We start from the raw sequence: 6,000 nt of genomic DNA, 5'->3' as shown, positions 1-6,000 counted from the left end.
ATACACAATATTGAGGTTAACTTGTACTGTATGTTCTTAAATGCACTATTTTAAGTAATATATCTAGTTTTGCTAAATTATATAAAAAAGGTTTCAGTAATACTTAACTTTTACATTACAGTACACTATTCTTAACAGTAGTGTACAGAACACCAATTCTGTTCTTTCTTAGTAAGGTGGTAGTCCTCAAGGTGTGGGATGCTAGACAGTCGTGGTCACCTTGTTGTGTCTGGTCCATCTATCTTGTACACCAACCACCTGCAACATGATTATATTTGTTTTTAGATACTCTACATCCGAATTAATTAAGCTATTTTATATCACAACCAATACACAATATTGAGGTTAACTTGTACTGTATGTTCTTAAATGCACTATTTTAAGTAATATATCAAGTTTTGCTAAATTATATAAAAAAGGTTTCAGTAATACTTAACTTTTACATTGCAGTACACTATTCTTAACAGTAGTGTACAGAACACCAATTCTGTTCTTTCTTGGTAAGGTGGTAGTCCTCAAGGTGTGGGATGCTAGACAGTCGTGGTCACCTTGTTGTGTCTGGTCCATCTATCTTGTACACCAACCACCTGCAACATGATTATATTTGTTTTTAGATACTCTACATCTGAATTAATTAAGCTATTTTATATCACTACCAATACACAATATTGAGGTTAACTTGTACTGTATGTTCTTAAATGCACTATTTTAAGTAATATATCAAGTATTGCTAAATTATATAAAAAAGGTTTCAGTAATACTTAACTTTTACATTGCAGTACACTATTCTTACAGTAGTGTACAGAACACCAATTCTGTTCTTTCTTAGTAAGGTGGTAGTCCTCAAGGTGTGGGATGCTAGACAGTCGTGGTCACCTTGTTGTGTCTGATCCATCTATCTTGTACACCAACCACCTGCAACATGGTTTGGATTTAGATCAATCTTAATTAGCCTTAATGTATTACTACCAATACACAACATTTACTCCAGAATTTCTTGGAATCTAAACTTGCATTCTTATATATATGTGATATATCCATACACTCAAACACCCTCCTATATCACCTTACACAGGAGCATTGTCCTTCTCCCTTTTGGCTGCAGCAGTCTTCATCTAGGCATCATCCCCCACATGCCTTCATAGTACATGCTATTTTTTGCATCACATTTTTAACATGCACTCCATTCACCATTGCTTGAGCACACCACCATCCATGCATGAGCGCCCCCACTGTACGAGCGCCCGTCCACTATACGAGGCACCCACCCCCACTGTACGAGCGCCCGTCCACTATACGAGGCCCCCACCCCCACTGCACGAGGCCCCACCCCCATTGTACGAGCGCCCCTGCACTGTACGAGCGCCCCTCCACCGCCCAATGCTCCTCCTTTCCTACCCTTCACACAAAGTAAGTTCCTCCTCTCGAGTCTTACTTCCATTAGTTTTTGGGGATGGCCATACTAAGGTACATAAGTAATTTACCTAAGAAGGCTTAAGTAACATGCTGGGTGTTACATCTTGCTCAAGGTGTCGGTCACTTCCTCTACATTGGCATTCACGTACGTCAGCTGTCACCTGCAACATGTTTAAAGTTGTAATTTATGTACAATGAAGATTAAACATACAATTTCCATCTACCACCAGACTATATGTACTTATACTATCCCCAATTGTTTATTTAAATACCTTATCTACAAAAGATCTTATTTTAAGTTGCATTAGTGTTTTAGTTTTCTTGATACCTCAACAACTAACATTTAGCACAACAATAGTATAGCCAATCATAACAAGCCTTCATCACCAATACTGCTACACTACTAAATCTCTCCACACTGCTTCATACACAGCAGTTTACCACTGTTCACTTACTGAATCCTCCCTCCCTTCCTCCCACCCCTCAAGCCCCCTTAGGTATTCCCCTTGACAACTTGGTCACATTTAGCTTGAATGAAAAACTTTACCAACACACCTGCTCACCCCATATGCCAACACACAAGCCATATTGTCCCCCCCCACCCTAATTACAACAAGCCACACCCACACAATGTTTAATGATTTCACAAGTCCCACAAGCTTCCCTTGCCTAAATAAAACTCCGTAAGTTGACTTTACCTGTTCTGGCATTTTAAGTTATTTCTCCTTAGGTTCAGTATGATGTTACTTCTGGCCAGCTTAACCTGAGGAGAAAGTCAGTACAGTACACGATTAGATTTTGAAAAGGAAACTGCAAAGTACACAAGCTATTGATTTTTAATAATTTAAACAAGTGAAATTTTTTCTAGCTTAACTTTCTGAATTCATGATCAGTTAACTTGTGGCAAATTTTAAGTTACATTCTTTAATATATTTGTTATCCAATATATAAACTATATAATAGGTAACTTAATATTAATTTGGGTTAGTCTTGATTAGTTACATTTAATCTGTTAGGCTGATTAGGTTAGTTAATTTGTTAGTTAAAACCCACCTACTAACAACCAGCTTTACTTACTATTAATCACATTACTACTACTAATGCTCACTAATACTGTAACTAATTGGCATTTAGTCCTGTACATTTTTATAACACTTTATTAAGCTTTCCCAAATCTCTACAGCTAATCTTAATTTGACTCCCAGCTCAGTTTATCTAGACAGTCCACACAGCTCTCCAGAGCCCATGGTAAAATTGCAGTTTCGTCGAATATGCCCTCGTAGTTTAGAAATTCGTTTATCCTGTGTATTTTGGGTCGATTCAATGAAATGTGGCCTTTATTTCCAGGGGAAAGCACCCTCTTTAGAATTATATCCCCCCCCAAAAAAAAAGCATGGAAATCTTTAAAACTCCTTTCTGACATTCTTTGCTCCCTGGTTAAAATGGTGTTAGAAATACTCCAATAAGGAGATCTAAAGGTTGGGGATGGTTAAGTCAGGTGTGTACTGGCCGAAACTGCAATAATACCGAGCCCTCCAACACACACACAGTCCTCCAACACACACACAGTACTCCAACACACACACACAGTACTCCAACACACACACACAGTCCTCCAACAAACACACACACACACACACACACACACACCCCCACCCACACACACAGTCCTCCAACACACGGTCCTCCAACACACACACACACACAGTCCTCCTTTACACACACACACACACGGTCCTCCAACACACACACACGGTCCTCAACACACACACACACACAGTCCTCAACCACACACACACACACACAGTCCTCCAACACACACACACAGTCCTCCAACACACACACACAGTCCTCCAACACACACACACAGTCCTCCAACACACACACACAGTCCTCCAACACACACACACAGTCCTCCAACACACACACACCCCCACCAACCCCCACACACACAGTCCTCCAACACACACACACTCCTCCAAAACACACACAGTCCTCCAAAACACTCACACACACACAGACCTCCAAAACACTCACTCACACACACACAGTCCTCCAACACACACACAGTCAGTCACACAGTCAGTCTCACACACACACACACACTTCTCCAGAGCCCTCCAACACACACACAGTCCTCCAGAGCCCTCCAACATTCACAGTCAGCCAGGTCCCACACACACACCCTCCACTGCCCAGTGTAGGAGCACAGTGTTGAGTGGTTTATGGGCTGACCATAATAGCTAAGATAATATATAACTAACTTAACTGATGAGGCTGAAGTAACATGCTGGGTGTTAAGTCTTGCTCAAGGTTCTGTCACTTCTCCATTGGCCTTCAAGTACACCAGCTGTCACCTGCAACATGCTTAAAGTTGTAATTTACGTAGAATGAAAATTAAACTTGCAACTTCCATCTACCACTACACCACGTGTACTCACAGTCCCCAACTGTTTACATAAACCATTACCTCCACACTAAAACTATAGCATTTTTAGATCTCATGGTGTTGTCCCGACCTCCGTAAAGTGTCATTAATGCAAGAACGAATGTAAGTGTCGTCAAGACCAACATGTGGTAACTCCAACGAGAACCAGGCCAATAAGGTAAGAAATAAGGGATTCCAACATATGGCGAGAGTCGGTTAGATTAGGTCCGGTTTATGTTTTTATAGGTTTTTTTTTTGCATTTTTCATTCGCCGAGCCAATATTTTTTTCGGGAAACACCACCAAAAAATCTATTAAAAACGACCAATTTCCGACGGAAATGGAGGTCATAACCGATCTAAACACAAATACGCTAATATTATTTTGTTTTACTTTCTAATTGTTGTGTGCACATACAAATGGACCTTTTTACACCAGGAGACAACCAAGGAACCTCCAGGTTACGTTACGTTGTTAGGTTAGTTATGGTGCTTTTTGGTTGTTGACCAATGGGTTTTTCCGATTGTAAAATCCATGGTTGTCCACTTTTAAAAAATTACCAGGACCTTAATGTTACGGGATTTAATATATACTGTATTCTGAAACGTCTCGCCCTCTAGCCTAGCCCCGCCCCGCCCGGCTCACTACCTCACCTCATCTTGCCCGGCTCCCTGCCTCGCCTCGCCTCGCCTCGCCCCGCCCCAAGCCCGGCTCCCTACCTCACCTCACCTTGCCCGGCTCCCTACCTCACCTCGCCTCGCCCCTTCCCTCGCCTCGCCCCCTACCTCACCAAGCCCGGCTCCCTACCTCACCTCACCTTGCCCGGCTCCCTACCTCCCCTCGCCTCGCCCGGCTCCCTACCTCCACCTCGCCTCTCCTTGTCCCCACCTCGCCTCTGCTTGGCTCCTACCTCCTCCCCAGCTCCTCCTGCCCAGACCTGTTTGTTGGCTGTGTGCTTCCCTCCCTCCTCCCCCCTCCCTTCCTTGGTGCATCCCTCTCTCCTCCTCCCTCCCCTCCTCCCTCCCTCCCTTCCTTCGTCCCTCCCTCCCTCCCTCCCTCCTCCCCTCCTTCTTCGTCCTTCCCTCCCTCCTCCCTCCCTCCTTCCTTCCTTCGTCCATCCCTCCCTCCTCCCTTCCTCCTTTGGCTCCCCTACCTCCTTCCTCCACCCCGCCAGCTCCCTACCTCACCTCACCCAGCTCCCCTACCTCACCTCGCCCGGCTCCCCTCCCACCCCTCCTTGGCTTCCTACCTCACGCCCGGCTCCCCTCACCTCCTTGGCCTCCCCTCCTTGGCTCCCCTACCTCACCTCGCCCGGCTCCCTACCTCCCTCCTTCGCTCCCTCCCTCCCCCTCCCACCCCTTGGCTCCTCCCCTCTTGGCTCCTCCTCACCCCCTTGGCTCCTCCCTCCTCTCCCTCCCACCTTGTCCCTCCCTCCCCTCCCTCGCCTCCACCCCTTGGCTCCCTCCCTCCCTCCCTCGCCTCCCACCCCTTAGCTCCCTCCCTACCTCGCCTCACCCCGCCCGGCTCCCTACCTCGCCTCACCCCGCCCGGCTCCCTCGCCTCACCCCGCCCGGCTCCCTCCCTCGCCTCACCCCGCCCGGCTAGAACCCGTAATAAATTGTTTCAACTCCCAGAAATCGTAGCTAAAGAGAAAGCAAAGAACTAGCCAGTAAAAATACATCTTAATTCCGCAAAAAATACTTCTATTTGTGTTAAATCTAGTCAATGTGGCGCAGTTGTCAATGGTGAATACAGTGGTGGTGATGAACTGCGCAGTTGTTGAGTTATGACCACCCGGCTCCCCCATAAGTGTGTTGGGCTTCGAAGCAAGAAATAAAAAATAAATAAAACGGTAATCTACCCCAATCTGGTCATTGTACTCACTTACTGGTTAATTATTACCTAAATACTGATGAACGGTTTACGCTCGTTACTCACTACCGGCTCATAGTTTAGGCTCGTTTGTCATGACTCATTTGGCGGTATATTTGCCTAAAACATTAAGAAATTACTGGTTAGACGTTAGAGAGCCACTTAATATAATACTAATGTATTTGTTTAAGCTGCACAGTAGGTACCATGGGCCTTAGAGCCCAGTGAAACTTGGGGATACGACCCTATGAACTGCAACAACCGGCCGGCAAGTTTTGGACTTAA

General features: G+C 45.1%; 1 long non-coding RNA gene across 2 annotated transcripts; it reads right to left on the bottom strand.

Moving 5' to 3' along the window:
- Positions 1-525: 525 nt before the first annotated feature.
- Positions 526-2,231, bottom strand: LOC121854153. 2 transcript variants are annotated; one of them, XR_006086492.1, is made up of 3 exons: positions 2,115-2,231; positions 1,485-1,577; positions 526-587 (listed from the first exon to the last, which is right to left on the bottom strand). It is a non-coding gene; the product is annotated as an uncharacterized LOC121854153 (long non-coding RNA). The 2 variants fall into 2 exon arrangements; XR_006086491.1 differs by lacking the exon at positions 526-587 and adding an exon at positions 856-915.
- Between the last annotated feature and the right edge of the window lie 3,769 nt (positions 2,232-6,000).

The sequence above is a fragment of the Homarus americanus genome, unplaced genomic scaffold (genome assembly GCF_018991925.1).
Source record: "Homarus americanus isolate GMGI-L3 unplaced genomic scaffold, GMGI_Hamer_2.0 scaffold58482, whole genome shotgun sequence".
Classification (NCBI taxonomy): Eukaryota; Metazoa; Arthropoda; class Malacostraca; order Decapoda; family Nephropidae; genus Homarus; species Homarus americanus.
This window is presented reverse-complemented; position numbering and strand designations above follow the sequence as displayed.